The sequence below is a fragment of the Caretta caretta genome, chromosome 9, assembly GCF_965140235.1.
Source record: "Caretta caretta isolate rCarCar2 chromosome 9, rCarCar1.hap1, whole genome shotgun sequence".
In the NCBI taxonomy this organism is placed as follows: domain Eukaryota; kingdom Metazoa; phylum Chordata; order Testudines; family Cheloniidae; genus Caretta; species Caretta caretta.
Window position 1 is genome coordinate 58041197 of NC_134214.1, and position 20844 is coordinate 58062040.

General features: G+C 49.0%; 1 long non-coding RNA gene and 1 pseudogene across 1 annotated transcript; one reads left to right on the forward strand and one right to left on the reverse strand.

Moving 5' to 3' along the window:
* Positions 1 to 366: 366 nt before the first annotated feature.
* On the reverse strand, positions 367 to 2760 carry LOC125642239 (putative G-protein coupled receptor 34; annotated as a pseudogene).
* Positions 2761 to 4868: 2108 nt separating this feature from the next.
* Positions 4869 to 10306, forward strand: LOC125643035 (uncharacterized). The gene is made up of 3 exons (XR_012669942.1): positions 4869 to 7662; positions 8177 to 8422; positions 9661 to 10306. It is a non-coding gene; the product is annotated as an uncharacterized LOC125643035 (long non-coding RNA).
* Positions 10307 to 20844: the final 10538 nt, after the last annotated feature.

Consider the following 20844-nt stretch of genomic DNA (forward strand, 5'->3'; position numbering starts at 1 on the left):
TCCAGAGAGGGCTCTGTAGCAGCTGGGGCAGCTTCCTTCCCCCAGGTCCAGTCAGGACTTCCCTAGACTTGTGAGCGTCACAAATGCTTTGCTGGTGCTAGTGTAGATTGGGCCCAGCTGTCACCACCACAGTCACCTACAGCCACGCTCAGAACAGGATTGGATGCAAGTTGGTAAAAAGGCCAGCAGCTGGTCTACCCTGGAGCCCACAGTGTCGCTATCCCTGGTGCGACAAGTTTCCTGCAAACCTCTGTATACACACAGCCCGATACAGGGTGGCAGAATGGGAGCTGGGTGGGGCACTAGAACCCCCGCAATGGAAATATTGGGGAGTCTGATTAAATTAAAAATTAAAATTAAAATTCTTTAATCCTGCCCTGGTTCTGTGATGGATTTACTGTGGTTTAGAGCCCCCTGGTTCCTCAGAAGAGCTCTCTTCAGCTTGCCTTGGATGGTGCATAGCACTGCTTTCCTGAAGCTGCTGGACAAGAAGAAAATCACGGGGTCCAGGCAGCTGTTGGGGGCCGAGATGCAGAGAACAAGCTTGCTGGTGAGGTGGAGAGCCTGCTTCCACTGTGTGCTGGAGATGACATCCAGCTGAGCCAGGATGTATGTGTAAGTGGGGGAATAGTCCTGCTATTGTGGGGAACTTTCCTGGCTTCTGCACTACCCTGGTGAAATGGGCTAGCGAAAGGATCTGAGTCCTCGCTCCCACTTCCTTTACCCAGTGGCCTCCCTGCCCTTGAGGACTCCCCTTCCACTCTCTGTTACAAGGCAGAGTCCTTGTAACCCCAACAAGGCTAGGCCCAGGATTCCTGGGGGGCTCGACCCCCAACCATGCTGTGGTCACCTAGGACAGGGGCTAGGGTGTCCCCACTCCGGGGTGCTCTCTCTGCATTGTACTCTTCTCTGACCCACTGACCATTACATACAAGTTAAAGCAAAAGCAAGTTATTTAATCAACGATAAATTTTAATAAGGAAAAATGGGAAAGGCTAAAGGAAACACATCAACCAGCTCTGTGGCAGAGAACATCACCAACAGTGTCTCTGGAATGTCAGGGCAGTTCACAGTCTGCTCCTTGTAAGCCCCAGGCCGCCTTCTCAGGCCCTGGCTGTGCTGTAGGGACGCTGTGGGTTGGACACTTGCTCTGGTGGTGGCCACACGCTCTCAGGCTCTAAGTGGTAGGACCCTTCTTCCTAGTGTCGCCCCCGCCCTGTCGGGGTTACAATCCAAGCCTGGCCTGCAGAGCCTCTTGGCTGAGGCGTCTCCCTGTGCTGGGCCTGCAGCCCAGGGTCCCCCTCATTCTCCCCAGCTGCTCACCGCACCCAGCTCCAGACTGCTCCAGCCCCAGCTCCACCACTCTGTCTCAGCACTGCTGCTGCTGCTCTGCCTCCAGCTCCCTGGGCTGCTTCTCTGGCCCCTCTGTCTCTGGTTGCTGCAGCTCTGCTCCCAGGACAGGTCTGCTCTGCAGGCTGCTTCTGTCACTCTGCTCCCAGCACTGACCTGCTTCGTGGGCTGCTTTTCTGCCCCTCTGGCTCTGGTTGCTGCAGCTCTGCTCCCAGGGCAAGTCCGCTCTCTCGGGGCTGTGCCTCTGGCTTTGGGGCTGCAGCTCTGCTCCCAGGACACGGTCTGCTCTCTCTGGGTCTGGCACAGCTCTGCTCCCCAGCTCAGCTTGGGCCCCTGCTTTCTCCTTAGCTCGGCCCCACTCTGTCTGACCCAGGCAATTCCAGCTCACATGCAGGACGGGACCTCCCTGGCCTCCTGACTCTGATTAGCCTGCCCGCCCTGTCATTCAGGCTGACGTGGAGCATTGGCCTCTCCCCATTGTTCCTGGGGGCTTTCAGTCTCAGGGTCCTGATTCCCCATCGACCCTTCCCCCTTTTTAGTACTGGGAGCTAGCAACTAATACACCCCCACTGAATGTTAGTAAGGAGGAAACAGTCCCCTTACATATGGCATGCGGACAAAGTGATAGGGGGCAAAGCACACAGTGAAGATGACCAGGACCACAAAGGTCTTTGTGATGGACCTGCTGCTTGTCCTTCTGCTCTGCTGCTGAGCTTTCCCTGAGGAGACATTGTGGAGCTTGGCAGATATCTTGCCATAAAAATAGAGGAAGAGAGGCAGGTGAATGAAGAAGGTGGCCACAGCGACCATGTTGAGGGCTGCCCCCAGTGGGCGTTTGCTCCTGCAGTGGAAGCAGTTGTCGGCATAAGGCCCCTTTTCTCTAGTCTTGAAAAAGAAAGGCAGCGTGAAAATGGCATAGGCCAGCCAAACCACCCTCGCAGCTACTGTGGTGCAAGGCAGGGTGTGGATTTTAGGCTGCTGGAGAGGTCAAATGATCTTCAGGTAGCGGTCCAGACTGATCAGGCTGAGGAACATGATGCTGACATACATGTTGAGGTAGAAGAAAGCACCAACTACCGTGCAGAGGATCAAAGGGCTGCTCTGGTTTTGATAGGCCACCCGGAAGGGTAGGCAGAGGGAGAGCAGGAGGCCTGACAAAGCTAGGTTCCTCATGTACACTGTGATGGAAGTCTTCCTCTGCATGTGGTGCCAGAACACCCAGAGGGCCAGCATGTTGCTGAGCAGGCTGATGATGAAGATGAGGGAGTACATCACAGGGAGTGTCACTGCAAGGAAGCCATCTTGGATCTCACAAATGAAGCTATTTGTCTGAGGCTGTGTGAACTCAGTGGCAGGAAAAGGAGTGCTCCAGGAGCCCATCATCTGCACTCCAGGGGTCTGGAAAGACAAGGGAAAGTTTGGTTGTTTGAATCCACATACTTATTCGTTGTTCATTCACTTACCGGGTGAGGGGTGTATAGTTATTCATTCCTCATATTTAAGTGCCCATCACTGTGGCGTCTGGGTGCACTGTGGCATTAAAAACCGAACGTCATTGGCAAAGCCAGCACACTAGGCACTGGGCCAAGGACCTGTAGGGCCAGAAGCACAAGTCCATACAGCTTGAGCTAAAGAGCCAGCCCCTGCATGCAGCTTCTGTGACACATCCACACCGTCTCTCCCAGAGCGAGCCACACACCACACTGCTCATTGGATTATGGTTACAATGAAGTGCCTGTGGGGAAGGCCCTGTCCTCCTCAGCAGAGTGGCCCCTTCTGGGTATTCTGAGTCCTGCCTCTGGGCGACAAAGGGGGCCTTTTGACCCCTTTTGCTCTTGCTCTGTAGTGCAGGCTGCTGTCCCAGATGGGATGCTGGGCTCGAGGTCCAATCCACTCTAGCAAGTCCTTTGTTCTTATTTTGGAGGTGAGATTTACTCAGCAGAGACGATGCGTATCCCATGGATCTCAGGCAGAAGCAACCAGTGAGAGAGCAGCATCTTTTTGAGGCTCGTAAATTGGGGACAGCTTACATGATGGTCCTACATAGAGCCCCATCAGTTCAGTGCCTATGAATTCATGATGCAGACTAAGACCTTGTTGGGAACACTGGGGCATGGCCACTAGGTAACTCGAGGGGATGGAAGACCATGAGTGTCGATGAAGCCCCCTCGCACTAGGCCCCGGTGTCCTTCCCCCCCCCCGCCTGGAGGCACTCGCAGCAGCTCTGTGTGCTAGGCCCAAGTGTCCTTGGCCCCCCCAGCCTGGAGGCACACACAGCAGTTATGCTGAGAATCTGCAACAGTATGTTGCAGAGTCAGACTGCCTGAAACTAAGCAAGGCCAAACAGGACAGAGATGGAAGAACAAGGCTGAATAAAGCAGCTTTATGTATAGTTTAACAAATGATACAGAGAATCAGGGAACTAGCTGGGAACTGGATTGGCTGGCTATATGGATACTTGGAGCAGCTTGCTATTGGATAAGTATGCTGGGAAAAAGGATGTATAAAAGCCTGTGTAACTTCCTGCTCTGTTGTACAGGATTTGAGATTCAAATCTCCCTGTACCTTTTTGAAGCTTCAAATAAACTTTTCTGCTTCTCCACCCCGTTGTGATTATTGGGTGTAGCACACCGGGTAACGAACCAACTCAAGCTGTTGTTCAGCCTCTCGGCACTGGGTGCCGGCAACAGCTTTTGGCGTCCCTGGGTGGGCGACGAGGCTGCAATTTAGCCTTGCCCGGACCCCTCCTGGAGGTCGAGGATTGCGGCGAGAACCAACGCCCCGCGCGCACCGGTGAGTTCATCGGGGGCCTCGGAGGAGACGCGATTTAATCGACCCCAGAGGGCACAACGGTGCAACGCACTCATATAGTGGAGAAGCTGTTGTGGACGGCGGTGAAGAACCGGTCCCTTAGACGTGGGGGAGGAGCAGCTGCAGGCCACGGTGAAGAACCGGACCCTTGGATAAGGTAGGAACCTTTTAAAATCCGGATTATATGCTCTGTTGGAACCTGGGGACGCCCAGAGTTACCCTGTAGGTATGGGACAGGGACAGAGCTCAGGGGTTAGAGCACGGTGTACGCCCCTAGAGTGCATTCTAGCAAACTGGAAGGTATTTGGTGCGGATCCGATGACTAAGAGCCAATTAAAACGATTCTGTACAGTTGACTGGCCTCAATATCAACTAGAGGACCAGGAGTGGTGGCCACCAGGAGGGTCAATTAATTACAACACGATCCTCCAATTAGTTTTGTTTTGTCAGTGAATGGGTAAATGGAATGAATATTTGTATGCACAAGCATTTATGGCTTTAAGAAATAGAAAAGAGCTGTAATTCTGCAAAGTAATTTGACTCCGACTGGTTCGGTAGTAGCTAATGTTAGTCCCCAGACCCCCACCTTATAAGTCCCCAGACCCCCCCCCCCCCACTGTAATGGCAGAGCCGGTGTCCCCTTCGGACCCCACATCCCCACCTTATAAGGGTAGGATGCCTCGGGTTACAGAGATTGTCCCCTCGGTGGGACTCTATCCTTTGCTTACCGAAACTGTTGTGGCTTGCCCAGGGGCAGACGGACGTCAGGCTACCACTATGCAAGTTTACGTCCATGTGCCATTCAATCCAATAGACTTAGCAGCTTTTAAAACACAGGCTGGGGAATTCTCAACGAACCCAAGCAGGTTTATTTCAGTCTTTGAGGGGTGCCTCAGTAGTCACAAGCCGATTGAGACGACTGTAATATCCTCCTGAGAACCCTGTTGTCTGAGGTGGAGAGGGATCAGGTATTGGAGACCTTGGGTTGGGAAGACTCTGGTAATAATTAATTGGGTAACATTGTTATTCTTTGTATTGGTATTTCCAAACTGTGCATATCGGGAGCATAACTCATTTGTTTTGCTTGCGCACCATGTTGCTAATTTAACAAACCAGACTGATTGCTGGGTATGTGCTCCAACTCCACTATCCCCCAAGACGGGAATGCCCCTTGACATGCTGCCCTTGACCCTAGCAGAATTAGCCACCACCAAAGAGCAGGAAAGAACGAACTCACCGTTCTGGAACAAGACCTCTTTACAGCAAGCCACCTATCAGGACCAGGAGTATTCAGTTGCAGTACTCACTGAGGGAGTGTTATGTTTTACCCGAAACCAATCTGATCCCTATGGGCATCCTGTGGGAAAGAGCTCCTGTGTTATTACACAGTGGGCTGATGGGTATTGGATAAAAACCAACAGGGGAGGCCAATAGTGTGGGTGTAATGGTTCCTCCCCTTTTAGGGAAACACAAATAATCTTACCACAAAAAAGGGGTTTGGAAATGTAACTTGCCGTCCAGTTAATATCTCCAATGTAGCAAGCCAATGGTGGGTTTGTAGTGGTCCCTATGGCGAGTGTAATTTGAACGGCACAATTAGAAATGCCCCCACTTGTACCCAATCAGAAGGATGGGATGCCCCCCTAGGGGCATATGAACTGTTTGGAAAAGCAGCCTTAAATATCCCAGGAATCCCCTTAAGAAACAGTCCTTACTGGGCCCTACAGGGTCACTATTTTGTATGTGGCCGAAAGGCTTACAAGGTGCTGCCAGCCAACTGGACAGGTAGCTGTTATATAGCTCATGGAGTTCCTCATCTTTCCATAACTGCCACACTGCCCAAAGGCAAGATTAGAAATGCCCGAGACACCTCTGTTGAGTCACGAGAAAAGACCCTGCAGCGACTGACTAAGGCATTGGAGGGCAATATGAAGAATCCCCTCACAACCGAGAAGCTGGTAGGGTGCTCTGTACTGGGAATAGCGCCACTGTTTACCGGGCCAGCCCTGGCATGCATAGGCCGCTATACTGTAAGGCTGCAGATGGTACTTGAGAAAGTGGCCTTAGAGTTAGAGGACTCGGTTAGTGATTTAGGGTCAGCAGTAAAAACATTAAATAAAGAGGTACAGCAGCTCAGGGCGTTTTCCCTCCAAAACAGGCTGGCTTTGGACTATCTCTTGGCATCCCAAGGAGGGGTTTGTGCCCTCATCGGGCCCCGATGTTGTGTATATGTAAATGATAGCAGTTATGAGATCTATGAAAAGGTGGTACAGGCTGAGGCCCATGCCCGAGCCGGAGCACAGGTTGCCTATACTGCCCCAGAGAACAATTGGTTGCAAACCTTGTTTTCAGGCTGGGGTTTGTTGTCTTGGCTTGGCGGTTTATTTTTAGCCTGCTATTGAAATTTCTCTTTCCTGTATTGCTTGTATTACTGGTATTATGCTGTGCAGTATCATGTGTCAGGGCCCTTTTGCAAAAGTTAATAAGTCATTCTCTTCAGGGCTATCACAAAGTGCTTATGCAAAGTCATATTGTAAAGAAATAAGTAGCCCAAGTGAGAAAACTCAGAGCCAAGGCTGTTGAGTGTTCTCAAAGGGGGGAGTTGTTGGGAACACTGGGGCATGGCCACTAGGTAACTCGAGGGGATGGAAGACCACGAGTGTCAATGAAGCCCCCTCGCACTAGGCCCCGGTGTCCTTGCCCCCCCCCCCCCTCCTGCCTGGAGGCACTCGCAGCAGCTCTGCGTGCTAGGCCCAAGTGTCCTTGGCCCCCCCCGCCTGGAGGCACACACAGCAGTTATGCTGAGAATCTGCAACAGTATGTTGCAGAGTCAGACTGCCTGAAACTAAGCAAGGCCAAACAGGGGAGATATGGAAGAACAAGGCTGAATAAAGCAGCTTTATGTATAGTTTAACAAATGATACAGAGAATCAGGGAACTAGCTGGGAACTGGATTGGCTGGCTATATGGATACTTGGAGCAGCTTGCTATTGGATAAGTATGCTGGGAAAAAGGATGTATAAAAGCCTGTGTAACTTCCTGCTCTGTTGTACAGGATTTGAGATTCAAATCTCCCTGTACCTTTTTGAAGCTTCAAATAAACTTTTCTGCTTCTCCACCCCGTTGTGATTATTGGGTGTAGCACACCGGGTAACGAACCAACTCAAGCTGTTGTTCAGCCTCTCGGCACTGGGTGCCGGCAACAACCTTATTAATAGATGTGAGACCGCCTTGCTGCGGGAGGCTGGGTCAAGACCTCTAGAGTTTAACAGGGCCACAATCACAGAGCTGCTAAACTCCAGTACCATTCTCCTCCCCTCACCTTGGAAACCACAACTCCGTATCGTTATTCTCTATTCTCCTCTCTGCAGCATCTCTCATTTAATTTCTGTAGGCCCACTCCTTTCCGAACGCCCAGTGATGCTCCTGGTGAGGATGAAGATAAAGGAGCACATCACTGGGACTAAGAGGCACTTGCAAGGAGAGCAGCAGATCATGCAGGTATCACAGCGTTTGCATTCAGATTGCACAGATTGGTTAGCTGTAAGCATTGTTATCCCTCCCACCGCTCAACTTGCATTACTCAGCTGGTGATTCTGAGTGCAAGACAGCATTTATAATTTGCATGCTAGTAATGGCTAGAAGTCCCAGCTAGCATGGGACTCACTGCACTAAGCACTGTGCAAACACATGGTGAGAGAATCTCTGCCCCAGAGCGTCTGCAGTCTACCTAGATCAGACAGACAAAGGGTGAGAGAATGGAAGGGTTGTTATTCCTGTTTTATCAAGGGGGAATCTAAAGCCCAGCAGCACCCTAAACATCAGCACCCAGCAACACCTTTGTGCAGCACCCTGAACATCAAACCTTTTCATTATAAAACTCTCTGACAGTGGCCAATGCCAGGTGCCCCAGAGGGAATGAACAGCACGAAGGAACCTACACGAAAGGACAATGTATAGCACTGAGTTTACTGTTTGCTCTTCATGCATCAATCTGTCTGTCTCTCTTTCTCAGATCACCAAGGTTGGCAGTGCTGGTTGGGCTCATGCTGTGTGACGGGTCCTCAGGGCTGACAGCTGCAGTACACCAGAGAATTTTTCAGAGGGTCTCTGCTCTCAGATACTGTTCAGACCTGGACATGCGAACCCTGGGGTGGGAAAATAAAACTGAGCTCACTTGCTAAGGGATGCAATGCACAGAGGATCACCCATCCTCTGAAAGGAAGCATGTGCAAAGGAATGCATACAGGAGAGTGTACAGGTTGGTGTGTATCTGCACATGCTCTGATAGAGTTGGTGTGTAAATGTTCATGCATTTCAGTTCAGATGTGTGTAAATGTACATGCATTGCAGATGTAAACATGCTTATAAACCTGTGAGCCTGCCTGTATGCATGTGTATGGGGAGGGGCCTATATATTCTGAGATTCCATGGCTGTGAAATTCCACTGCCCATGAATTGTACTCAGTGGAGTCTGAGCTTTAATTTAAAAGTAAATTTCTGACCCTTAGGGTTATGAGGAAAATCTTCAAAACAGGAGCTAGCTGTGAACCAATGTGTGACATCTCCCTGAGCCTGCAGCCAGACAGCTGCCCCACTAGCTCTGCAGTGTACGGAGTGCCGCATTCATCCCAATGGGGTGTTGACACAGAATCTGGATGACAACAGCCTTGCCAGTGTTTGCTATTTCACTGCTGAGTGTTTTAGCAGAAACTTTCCAGGAATGTGCTTATCTGTGGCTGCTGGACAGAGTGGTGAATCCTAGGGCATGCTGGCTCACCAGCTGCTGACACAACTCTGGTCTACACTAGGAGATGAGGTCGAATTTAGCAGCGTTAAATCAATTTAACCCTGCACCCGTCCACACGACGAAGCCCTTTTTTCGACTTAAAGGGCTCTTAAAATCGATTTCCTTACTCCACCCCCAACAAGGGGATTAGCACTGAAATCAGCCTTGTTGGGTCGAATTTGGGGTACTGTGGATGCAATTAGATGTTACTGGCCTCCGGGAGCTATCCCACAGTGCTCCATTGTGACCGCTCTGGACAGGACTCTCAATTCAGATGCACTGGCCAGGACACTTTACCACTTCAGGCCAGTAGCACGTACTCGGGAATCATTGTAGAACAAAGGATTGCAGTGTATGTTTGCTGGCATTCAAACAACATCTGTTCCTTATCTCTCTGTGTTATTCTCAGGAGAGTGATATCATTCATGGCACCTGGTTGAAATAGGGTGCTTTTCTTAAGGGGACACTCAGAGGTCCCGTTCCTGCTGGGCTGTTTGCCTGTGGCTGAACAGAAATGTTCCCACTGTTAGCCACGGGGAGGGGGGAGGGGCTAGCCACGAGCTGGGGGGAGGCAAAAAGCGACCTTGTAATGAAAGCACATGTGCTATGTATGTAATGTTAACAGCAAGGTTTACCGTGAAAGAGTGTACCCATTGTTCTAGAAAATGTGTCTTTTTAAATACCACTGTCCCTTTTTTTCTCTCCACCAGCTGCATGTGTTTCAAGGATCACAGGATCTTCTCCTTCCCAGAGGCTAGCGAAGATTAGAAGGTGAAAAAAACGCACTCGTGATGAAATGTTCTCTGAGCTCATGCTGTCCTCCCACACTGACAGAGCACAGACGAATGCGTGGAGGCAGATAATGTCAGAGTGCAGGAAAGCACAAAATAACCGGGAGAAGAGGTGGCGGGCTGAAGAGAGTAAGTGGCGGGCTGAAGACAGGGCTGAAGCTGAAAGGTGGTGGCAGCGTGATGAGAGGAGGCAGGATTCAATGCTGAGACTGCTGGAGGATCAAACCAATATGCTCCACCGTATGGTTGAGCTGCAGGAAAGGCAGCAGGAGCACAGACCGCCGCTACAGCCCCTGTGTAACCAACCGCCCTCCTCCCCAAGTTCCATAGCCTCCTCACCCAGATGCCTAAGAATGCAGTGGGGGGGCCTCCAGCCACCCAGCCACTCCACCCCAGAGGATTGCCCAAGCAACAGAAGGCTGGCATTCAATAAGTTTTAAACTGCTGTGTGGCCTTGTCCTTCCCTCCTCCACCACCCCTCCTGGTGCTTCTCTCCTCCACCCCCCTCCCGGGCTACCTTGGTAGTTATCCCCCTATTTGTGTGATGAATGAATAAAGAATGCATGAATGTGAAGCAACAATGACTTTATTGCCTCTGCAAGTGGTGATCAAAGGGAGGAGGGGAGGGTGGTTGGCTTACAGGGAAGTAGAGTGAACCAAGGGGCGGGGGATTTCATCAAGGAGAAATAAACAGAACTGTCACACCGTAGCCTGTCCAGTCATGAAACTGGTTTTCAAAGCTTCTCTGATGCACACCCCACCCTCCTGTGCTCTTCTAACCACCCTGGTGTCTGACTGTGCGTAACCAGCAGCCAGGTGATTTGCCTCAACCTCCCATCCCTCCATAAATGTCTCCTCCTTACTCTCACAGATATTGTGGAGCGCACAGCAAGCAGTAATAACAATGGGAATATTGGTTTCACTGAGGTCTAACCGAGTCAGTAAGCTGCGCCAGCACACTTTTAAACGTCCAAATGCACATTCTACCACCATTCTGCACTTGCTCAGCCTGTAGTATAACAGCTCCTGACTACTGTCCATGCTGCTTGTGTATGGCTTCATGAGCCATGGCATTAAGGGGTAGGCTGGGTCCCCAAAGATAACTATAGGCATTTCAACATCCCCAACGGTTATTTTCTGGTCTGGGAATAAAGTCCCTTCTTGCAGCTTTTGAAACAGACCAGAGTTCCTGAAGATGTGAGCGTCATGTACCTTTCCTGGCCATCCCACATTGATGTTGGTGAAACGTTCCTTGTGATCCGCCAGTGCTTGCAGCACTATTGAAAAGGACCCCTTGCGGTTTATGTACTTGCCGGCGTGGTGCTCCGGTGCCAAGATAGGGATATGGGTTCCGTCTATGGCCCCACCACAGTTAAGGAATCCCATTGCAGCAAAGCCATCCACTATGACCTGCACATTTCCCAGGATCACTACCCTTGATATCAGCAGATCTTTGATTGCATTGGCTACTTGCATCACAGCAGCCCCCACAGTAGATTTGCCCACTCCAAATTGATTCCCGACTGACCGGTAGCTGTCTGGTGTTGCAAGTTTCCACAGGGCTATTTCCACTTGCTTCTCAACTGTGAGGGCTGCTCTCATCTTGGTATTCTTGCGCCTCAGGGCAGGGGAAAGCAAGTCACAAAGTTCCATGAAAGTGCCCTTACGCATGCGAAAGTTTCGCAACCACTGGGAATCGTCCCAGACCTGCAACACTATGCGGTCCCACCCATCTGTGCGTGTTTCCTGAGCCCAGAATCAGCGTTCCACCGCATGAACCTGCCCCATTAGCACCATGATGCCCACATTGCCAGGGCCTGTGCTTTGAGAGAAGTCTGTGTCCATGGCCTCATCACTCACGTCACCTTGCTGACGTCACCTACTCGCCCGGTATCGCTTTGCCAGGTTCTGGTGCTGCATATATTGCTGGCTAATGCGTGTGGTGTTTAATGTTCTCCTAAGTGCCAAAGTGATCTGAGTGGGCTCCATGCTTGCTGTGGTATGGCGTCTGCACAGAAAAAAGGCGCACAACGATTGTCTGCCGTTGCCCTGACGGAGGGAGGGGCGACTGACGACATGGCTTACAGGATTGGCTTACAGGGAATTAAAATCAACAAAGGGGGTGGCTTTGCGAGAAACTGAATGGCCCCCTCAAGGATAGAACTCAAAACCCCAAGGATAGAGCTCAAAACTGGGTTTAGCGGGCCGCTGATTTCACAGAGGGAGGGAGGAGAAAATGAATACAAAACAAATCTAGTCTATTTCTTGTTTTGAGCCACTTCATCTATCTTTATACACCTTGCTAGCAGCAGACTGTGCAGTACAACCCCTAGCCATTGTCAACACCTGGGTGCTCGGCAGAAGATGGTGCAGTATGATGACTAGCCATCATCTTCTGCTAGCTGCAGATTAAAAGACAGTGCACTGTCGGTAGGACTCATTCGCCACGAGACAAAACAAGGGAAATAACCTGGCTGAGTCACTCCCATGTTTGCCCAGGCACCCGGTTAAAAGAGCACCCAGGACTACGTCGATGACAGCTACCAATCATACTGCACTGTCTGCTGCCAAAAGGTAATAAACTGTTGCTGTGTAGCAATGCAGTACCACGTCTGCCAGCACCCAGGAGACATACGGTGACGGTTTGCTGAGCGGGCTCCATGCTTGCCGTGGTATGGTGTCTGCACAGGTAACTCAAGAAAAAAGGCGCAAAACGATTGTCTGCCCTTGCTTTCATGGAGGGAGGGAGGGAATGGGGGCCTGACAATATGTACCCAGAACCACCTGCGACAATGTTTTAGCCCCATCAGGCATTGGGATTTCTACCCAGAATTCAAATGAGCGGCGGAGACTGCAGGAACTGTGGGATAGCCACCCACAGTGCAACGCTCCGGAAGTCGACGGTTGCCTCGGTATTGTGGACACGCTCTGCCGACTACATGCACTTAGAGCATTTGTGTGAGGACACACACAATCAACTGTATAAAAGCACTTTCTACAAAACCGACTTCTATAAATTCAACCTAATTTCGTAGTGTAGACATACCCACAGACTGCAGAAGTGGGGAACTCAAGAGTCCAACCACACCCTGCCAAGTGTCAAGTCAGCTCCAGCTGAAATTACAAGGGGGAGGGGAAAATATGCATCCTCTCCCAGATGTCAAAGGCTTGGGGAAGGTCACCCACCCCTCCCCCCACACACACAAGGCCCTAACAACCTCCTCCACCTTCCAAGGTGCTAAAACCTCCAACCCTTCCGCCCACCCCCCCAGCACCTACTGCAACGCAGTTATCAGCACACCCATCTCCAACACAAAGAAAACGGGGGGACCAGCCTAGACAATGACATTTCTGTGAAATAACCTGAGGGACACAGTGCTGACTGGGTTCCCTGTTGTCATGTTTAATTTGTTTAAAACCTCAGACTGTTAGATCACTTGAATCAGTCACAGAGTTTCTGTCCTACTGCACTGGGCTGATGTGGAACCTGGGCCAGTGTATCACAGAGGATAGGGGTCCTTGTGCAGATCACTAGGAAAACGCAATGTGCAGGAGCAATCAGTTGCACACATACAAAATGGGAAATGACTGCCTAGGATGGAGTACTGTGGAAAGGGATTCGGGGGTCATAGTGGATCACAGTCTAAATATGAGTCAACAATGTAACACTGTTGCAAAAAAAAAGTGAACATCATTCTGGGATGTATTAGCAGGAGTGTTGTAAGCAAGACACGAGAAGTAATTCTTCTGCTCTACTCTGCACTGATTAGGTCTCAGCTGCAGTATTGTGTCCAGTTCAGGGTGACACATTTCAGGAAAGATGTGGACAAATTGGAGAAAGTCCAGAGAAAAGCAACAAAAATGATTAAAGGTCAAGACCAGTGGTTCTCAAAGCCGGTCCTCCGCTTGTTCAGGGAAAGCCCCTGGCAGGCCAGACCGGTTTGTTTACCTGCTGCGTCCGCAGGTTCGGCCGATCGCGGCTCCCACTGGTCGCGGTTTGCCGCTCCAGGCCAATGGGGGCTGCGGGAAGCGGTGGACTGGCTTTGAGTAAACATGTAAACATGACCTATGAGGGAAGATTGGAAAATATGAGTTTGTTTAGTCTGGAAAAAAGAAGACTGAGAAGGGACATGATAACAGTTTTCAAGTACATAAAAGGCTGTTGCAAGGAGGAGGGAGAAAAATTGTTGCAGTTAACCTCTGAGATTAGGACAAGAATCAATGGTCTTAAATTGCAGCAAGGGAGGTTTAGGTTGGACATTAGGAAAAACTTCCTGTCGGGGTAGTTAAGCACTGGAATGAATTGCCCAGGGAGGTTGTGGAATCTCTGTCATTGGAGATTTTTAAGAGCAGGTTAAAGAATACCTATCAGGATGGTCTAGATAATACTTAGTCCTGCCATGAGTGTAGGGGGTTGGACTAGATGACCTCTTAAGGTCCCTTCCAGTCTTACGATTCTATGTGGATGTGGATGTGAGTATGCGTGCACCGGTATGGCTGGGAGTGTGTGACTCCTGGTGAGATTCTGTATGTGTGTGTGAGAATATATACTGTCCTCTGTGTGTGTGTATAGCTGTAATCATTATATGAGTAAGTGTGTGTATCAACTGACTTGTTTATAAGTGTGTACTTACAACTGTGACCATTTTATGAGTGTGTAAGTACACTGTTCCATATATGTGTAAAAGCATCTGTCCCCAGCTGTTTCTATTAAGCTGGTACACTTTTCTCTCTATCTACCTGAGAAAATTCTGTTTCAATAAATCATAGCAGAAAAGACCATCCGTGACTATTAACCTACCTCAGAGAATCCAGCCCTTGACAGAAACCCTAGAATGACTCAGCTCACCCCAAGAGTCACCGTGAAGACAGAAAAAGATGGGACAGCTTCACATACCTCAGCAGCTCCTCTCTGATCCCCTGCTTGCTGCGATGGGGGTTTCTGCTCTTTGGTCGTCCCCTTTAAACCCTTTTGTGGGGGCAGAATTTCCTGAAAGTGACACTTGCCTTCATTGGCCTGCCTTCCTCTCTCATAAATGTATTGCTTGCTGCTGCTTCAGGTTTTAGCAAGGGGATGTGGCTTGATAGACCCAAAACATAACCTGCAGCTTGCCGATCACTGGACGGGGTGGGAGTGCTGGTGCACATGAAGATCAGAATTGAAACCACTTTCTTTAGTGTGAAATTGACAAGATTAAAAACAAGTGTGTGGAGCTGGATGGGGTGTCACCTTAATAGCTCCAATGGCACTGACTAGTGCTCAGAAATAAAGGGCCAGCTCAACTCAGCTAACCTGACTGATGCCAGCTGAGGTTCTGGCCCATGGAGCAAAATCCACCCTAGCTGTGCTGGGGCCTACTGAATGTAGCAACTACTCACTGGCATGTAGGGCCCAATCCTTCTGGCTGCTGAGCACCTGCTTTGAGGTACATTGATATCAAAGGGAGTTGAGGATACTCAGAACCTGGCAAGAGGTGCTCAGCACTTCATGAGATTGGGCCCTTTTTTCTGCTGATGCAACTGTGGTGCACCCTGCTGTAACATCCTGGGGACACCCTTGTCACAGCCTGAGTCCAGTCCTACTATCTGAATGGACACCAGTTTGTTGTGATGGGATCCACCTGCTGATGATCCCTCTGGGTGTGTGCAGTGACTGCTCATTGTTCCTATCTCTGCCTCTCTCAGATGCAGACACCATCTCCAGGGATTTCCCTACACATACACCACTCACTCACTGGAGGTGAACTCACAGGAAAGCACCCCTGAACTCTGGGTCTTCACTGACCAAGGAGAACAACTCTGAGAGTGGTGCGGTGGAGGGAAAAGGGAGGGACTTGTTAAAGGAACATTTGTTTGTTGGACTGAGTTTTAGTGACTTTGCTCCAGAATGCTAGATTTGTGACTGGAAACTTGTATAAATATACATTTCCTATTAGGCCAAGATTTTTAAAATGCATTATTTCCAAGGTTGTTAACTCACATTGTCGCTATCTTGATAGGTCGTTATCTTGGGGAGTTTCTGTACTAAACATTTTTATTATTATACTATCATTAATGTTTACATAAGAACATAAGAAAGGTCAAACTGGGTCAGACCAATGGTCCTTATAGGCCAGTATCCTCCTGTCTTCTGACAGTGGCCAATGCCAGGTACTTCAGAGGGAATGAACAGAACAGGCAATCATTGAGCGATCCATCCCCTGTCATCCACTCCCAGCTTCTGGCGAACAGAGGCTTGGGACACTCAGAGTATGGTGTTCCATCCCTGTCTATCCTAATAGCCATTGATGGACCTATCCTCCAGGAACTTATCTAGTTCTGTTTTGAACCCTGTTATAGTTTTGGCCTTCACAACATCCCCTGCAAAAAGTTTGAAAGGTTGACTGTGCATTGTGTGAAAAAGTACTTTCTTTTGTTTGTTTTAAACCAGCTGCCTATTAATTTCATTGGGTGACCCTGTGTTCTTATGTTACGTGAAGGAGTAAATAACACTTCCTTATTCACTTTCTCCACACCAGTCAAGATTTTATAGACCTCTATCATATCCCCTCTTAGTTGCCTCTTTTCAGGTACAAAGTTGTTTATAACCCAGTCCGCCCCTCCCTCAGTGTGGAGAGGACAATGCACCAGCTCTTGTTCCCTAGGAGATTCCCATGGCACTTCAACCAAAACACAGTGTTTTAGTAAAGTTTAGTTTAGTTTTAATAAAACAGATTTATTAACCACAGAAAGATAGATTTTAAGTGATTATAAGTAGTAAGCATACAGATCAAAGTTGGTTACCTAAGAAATAAAGTAAAATTGCAATCTGAGTTCTATAAACTAGACAGGATTTGAATCAAGCAGCGTCTCACTCTGATAGACAGACAAGCAGGTTACAGATCTTCCATACACAGGCTGGGACTCTCCTTCAGCCTGGGACCACCTCCCCAGTTCAATCTTTGTCCTCCAGGCGTGTTTCCAGGTATTGAGTTCCCGTCTTTTATAGTTTCTTCCAGCTTGCTGGAAAGAGTCTTTGCTATGACATGAGTCAAGCAGTCTCCATTGTCTATGTCAGAGGGGGCCAAACTTACTGACCCACCAAGCTGCATATGACAATCTTCAGAAGTTCGAGAGCCAGGGCACACCTGCCAGGGCTTGGGGTTTCAGCCCCACTCCTGTTGAAGCCCCAAACCCCAGCAGGTATGCCACAGAGAGCTGAAGCCCCGAGACCCCGCTCCCCCATCCCTCCTGGGCAGAAACCCCTATCCTACCACCCTGCTAGGCAGAGCTTCCGAGCTGTGTTCCCTCTAAGGTGCGCACCTGTGCGGCTGCACAAGAGGCCATCAAGGGCCGTGCACCAGCCACGCAGGCGCACACACAGGTGAGTGTGGAGAATGTGTAGGGTGGGTGGGGGCAGTGGGGTGAGGTGGAGGTGCAATGATGGGGACCTGAGGGAGGTTGGGGTATGCAAAACTATGTGGGGGGGAGGGGAGAGAGACGCCTCTGTCCCAGCCCCAGCTCTGACCACAGCTGCGGCAGAGACAGAGAGACATCTCTCTCCTGGTCAGCACAGTATCTTGATTAGCAGAATGTGTTTTGTCACCATCTGAATATCCAGGAGATAATGCCTCAATAAAAAAGTCAGTAATCTGCCAGAGAGTTGCTTCTAGCAAGCTCCACACCAGTTGATAAGTTTCAACTTCATGTAAAGGTCTTATAAACCCCATTCTTGGCCATTACCTATCATTTAATTTTTTTCTCCATTACACTATCTATATTATTTTTTCTCATGCTTTTAAAAATTGGCAAAAATAGTATTTCACTGTCCCTGGCTTACCATTGCATAAGAGATCAATTACTTGGATCAGCTGGCAGAAATTTTCTTGCATTGAGGCTAGTCACTGGATCAATATAATATTGTCCCTCAACTTCAGGACTGGCTCCAGGCACCAGGAAAGCAAGCACATGCTTGGGGCGGCACAATGCCAGGGGTGGCATTCCGGCCACCCTTTTTTCTTTTTCCCCTTGGGCAGTTGCGCTCTCGGAGCTTGGGGCAGCAAATGTTTTGCTTGGGGCGGCAAAAACCTAGAGCCGGCCCTGCTCAACTTGAACTGTGCTCTGAATTCAGAAGTAAGAGCATGTGTTAAGCATTCCATGAAAGCTTTAAGTATTAGCCTGAAGGAGTGAGCCTTTGCCATTTATAGATTGCAAAGGAACAGTCTCTAAGTAAGACAAATAAAGTTAAGACAAATTCTGATGATAAACAAGTATATTTTGGTTACGCTGCCCTTGCGAAAACTACGGGGTCTGATTGTTGCCATGTGCAACCCTCATAAGAGTGAATGTCAGCTGTGCACACTTTTGTTGAATGTAGCAGAGCCATCGTGGTTACACTACATGTGAATGGGTAACTGATCAGTAGGTGCTCAGAGTACACTGTACCTCCTGCATGTGACAGAACTGGGTTCCATGCTAGCTATGCATAGGCCACTACAGAAAGGGGCTTAAGGAATGGGCCAAGGAATGGAAAAAGGCCATGGTTACATGTATCCAGAGGGTGTGGCAAGGAATGTTAATAGACCAGTGTGCAGGAATCACAGGGTCTGATACAGCAACTGCAAAGAGGGTATGTATCTGCTCTGGCCACAGGTTGGGATGTTTATTCTGTACCTCCCCCTCACCCCACACTGTGCCTCAGTGTCCCTATTTTCCAGATGGGAATAATGATATTGACCTTCCTCTGTAAAACACTGTGAGATTTATAAATGAAAAGCACTAAATATTGTTGGCTTTTTGATTTGTGTTTTAAAAGGAAATTACCAAAACTAGGACTAATGGAAATGTTTTTGTGACTGTTTTTAGAATCATAGATTATCAGAATTGGAAGGGACCTCAGGAGCTCATCTAGTCCAACCCCCTGCTCAAAGCAGGACCAATCCACAACTAAATCATCCCAGCCACGGCTTTGTCAAGCCTGACCTTTTCCACTTGTAAGTACTAGATCCAGGCATCTGCTACAACAGTAGTATGTCTTTGTCCAGACACAGAAGCTACACTTGGATCAATCAGAGAGAGATCCATTGAAAACATATTGGAAGAAACAAAGACTTCATTGCAGCAGTTGACTAATGAAGGTACTTATACTGAATCCTTAAGTGAAGAGAACAAGGGTTTGTTAAGCCAGCTGAAAAAGTATACAGACTTGATTCTTGCAAATCTACAACAGCGACTTCTGGTTTCTATTCAACCTCTACATAGCTTTTACTGATGCCTGTTTTATGACACACTGACAGTTGAGTGGAGTAAGGCCCTACCAGCAATGGGGCTGCCATGTGATCAGGACAGAACAGAGAATTTGAACACAGAGTGGAATATCATATGGCAAACAAATGAAGATTTGACTTCAACTTCTTCTTTATTATCACTAGTGGTTTGACCCAATCTTTGTGCCGTTTCCTGGGATGAAAGTAGGAATTCATCTCTTGCTACTCCCAGTCACAGCAGCCATAGCTGATTGTTCTTTTTCCTCATTGAATATAATTTTGTGTTCTGAAAGAAGTTCTCTTCTGCCTGATCATGTGCATATCATGAAGGACTGGAAGTACTGGACACACAAGAAGCCACCAAAGATGAATGCACTGCATTCAAATAGTTAATTAACAGAATTGTGCAAAATTACAACAAGAAACCAATAAGAAACCAATAAGGATGCAGATGTAGTGATTCACAGAAGGCTTGAGTAGCCAACTTTAATATTTGTGATGATTTTAAAACATGATTTAATGTAATAAAATGGTCATGAAATTTTCAATTTTTATTATGGTGGCATAAAGCCTACCTTCGCCCTCATGGGACATGGCTACACTTGGAGGTGTAGAGCGCTGTGAGTTAAACCAGCCCTTGGAGACCGCAGCAGAAAGTGCTGAAAGTGCCAGAGAAAGTGCTGCCATGTGTTCACACTGTCAGCTGCAAGCGCAGTTGCATGGCCACATTTGCGGTACTTGCAGCAGCATTGGGAGCGGTGCACAATGGCAGCTATCCCACAGAGCACCTCTTCCCATTCTGGTGCTGTGGCTTGTGGGAAGGGGGTGGGGGTGGGCATTCTGGGTCCTGCCCCAATGCCCCGTGATGCATCGCTTTGCATCCCAGCAATCTCTGGGCTCCTGTCCACATTTGGCACCATATTTCAACATTTTTTGTACTGTGCTCTCTGTCTTCCCTTTCGGTCTGTGTTCCCACAGACTGGATCCTGAACTTGTGAGGAATATGCTGATGGGTCTTGCCAGCACGTCACGAATTGCAGTCGAGTTACTCCTTAAGCTACAAAGTGACAGTGAGAAGTCCGACGATGATGTCAACTCTCATAATGCATATAACACAAAATTGCTTGTGGCATTCACGGACATGCTCACCACAGTGGAATGTCACTTTTGGGCTCGGGAAACAAGCACTGAGTGGTTGGATCACATCGTCATGCAAGTCTGGGATGACAAGCAGTGGCTGCAGAACTTTTGGATGAGGAAAGCCTCTTTCATCGGACTATGGGCTGAGCTCGCCCCCACTGTGTGGCGTAAGGACATGAGATTGAGAGCTGCCCTGCTGGTGGAGAAGTGGGTGGCTATTGCAATCTGGAAGCTGGCAACTCCAGACAGCTACCGATCAGTCACTAATCAGTTTGGAGTGGGAAAGTCGACCATTGGAATCGTGTTGATTCAAGTTTGAAGGGCCTTTAATTGCATCCTGCTCAGAAGAACCATGACTCTGGGCAACGTGCATGACATTGTGGCTGGCTTTGCACAAATGGGTTTCCCTAACTGAGGAGGGGCAATAGATGGGACACATATTCCAATTCTGGCACCAGAGCACCTAGCCTCCAAGTACGTAAATCTTAAGGGGTATTTCTCTATGGTTCTCCAGGCGCTTGTGGATCACAGTGGGCGTTTCATGGACATTAGCGCAGGCTGGCCCGGAAAGGTGCATTACGCACGCATCTTTCGGAACACTGGTCTGTTCAGGAAGCTGCACGCTGGGACTTTCTTCCCAGACCAGAAGATCACCATAGGGGAAGTCAAAATGCCCATTGTGATCCTTGGAGACCCCGCTTACCCTTTAATGCCGTGG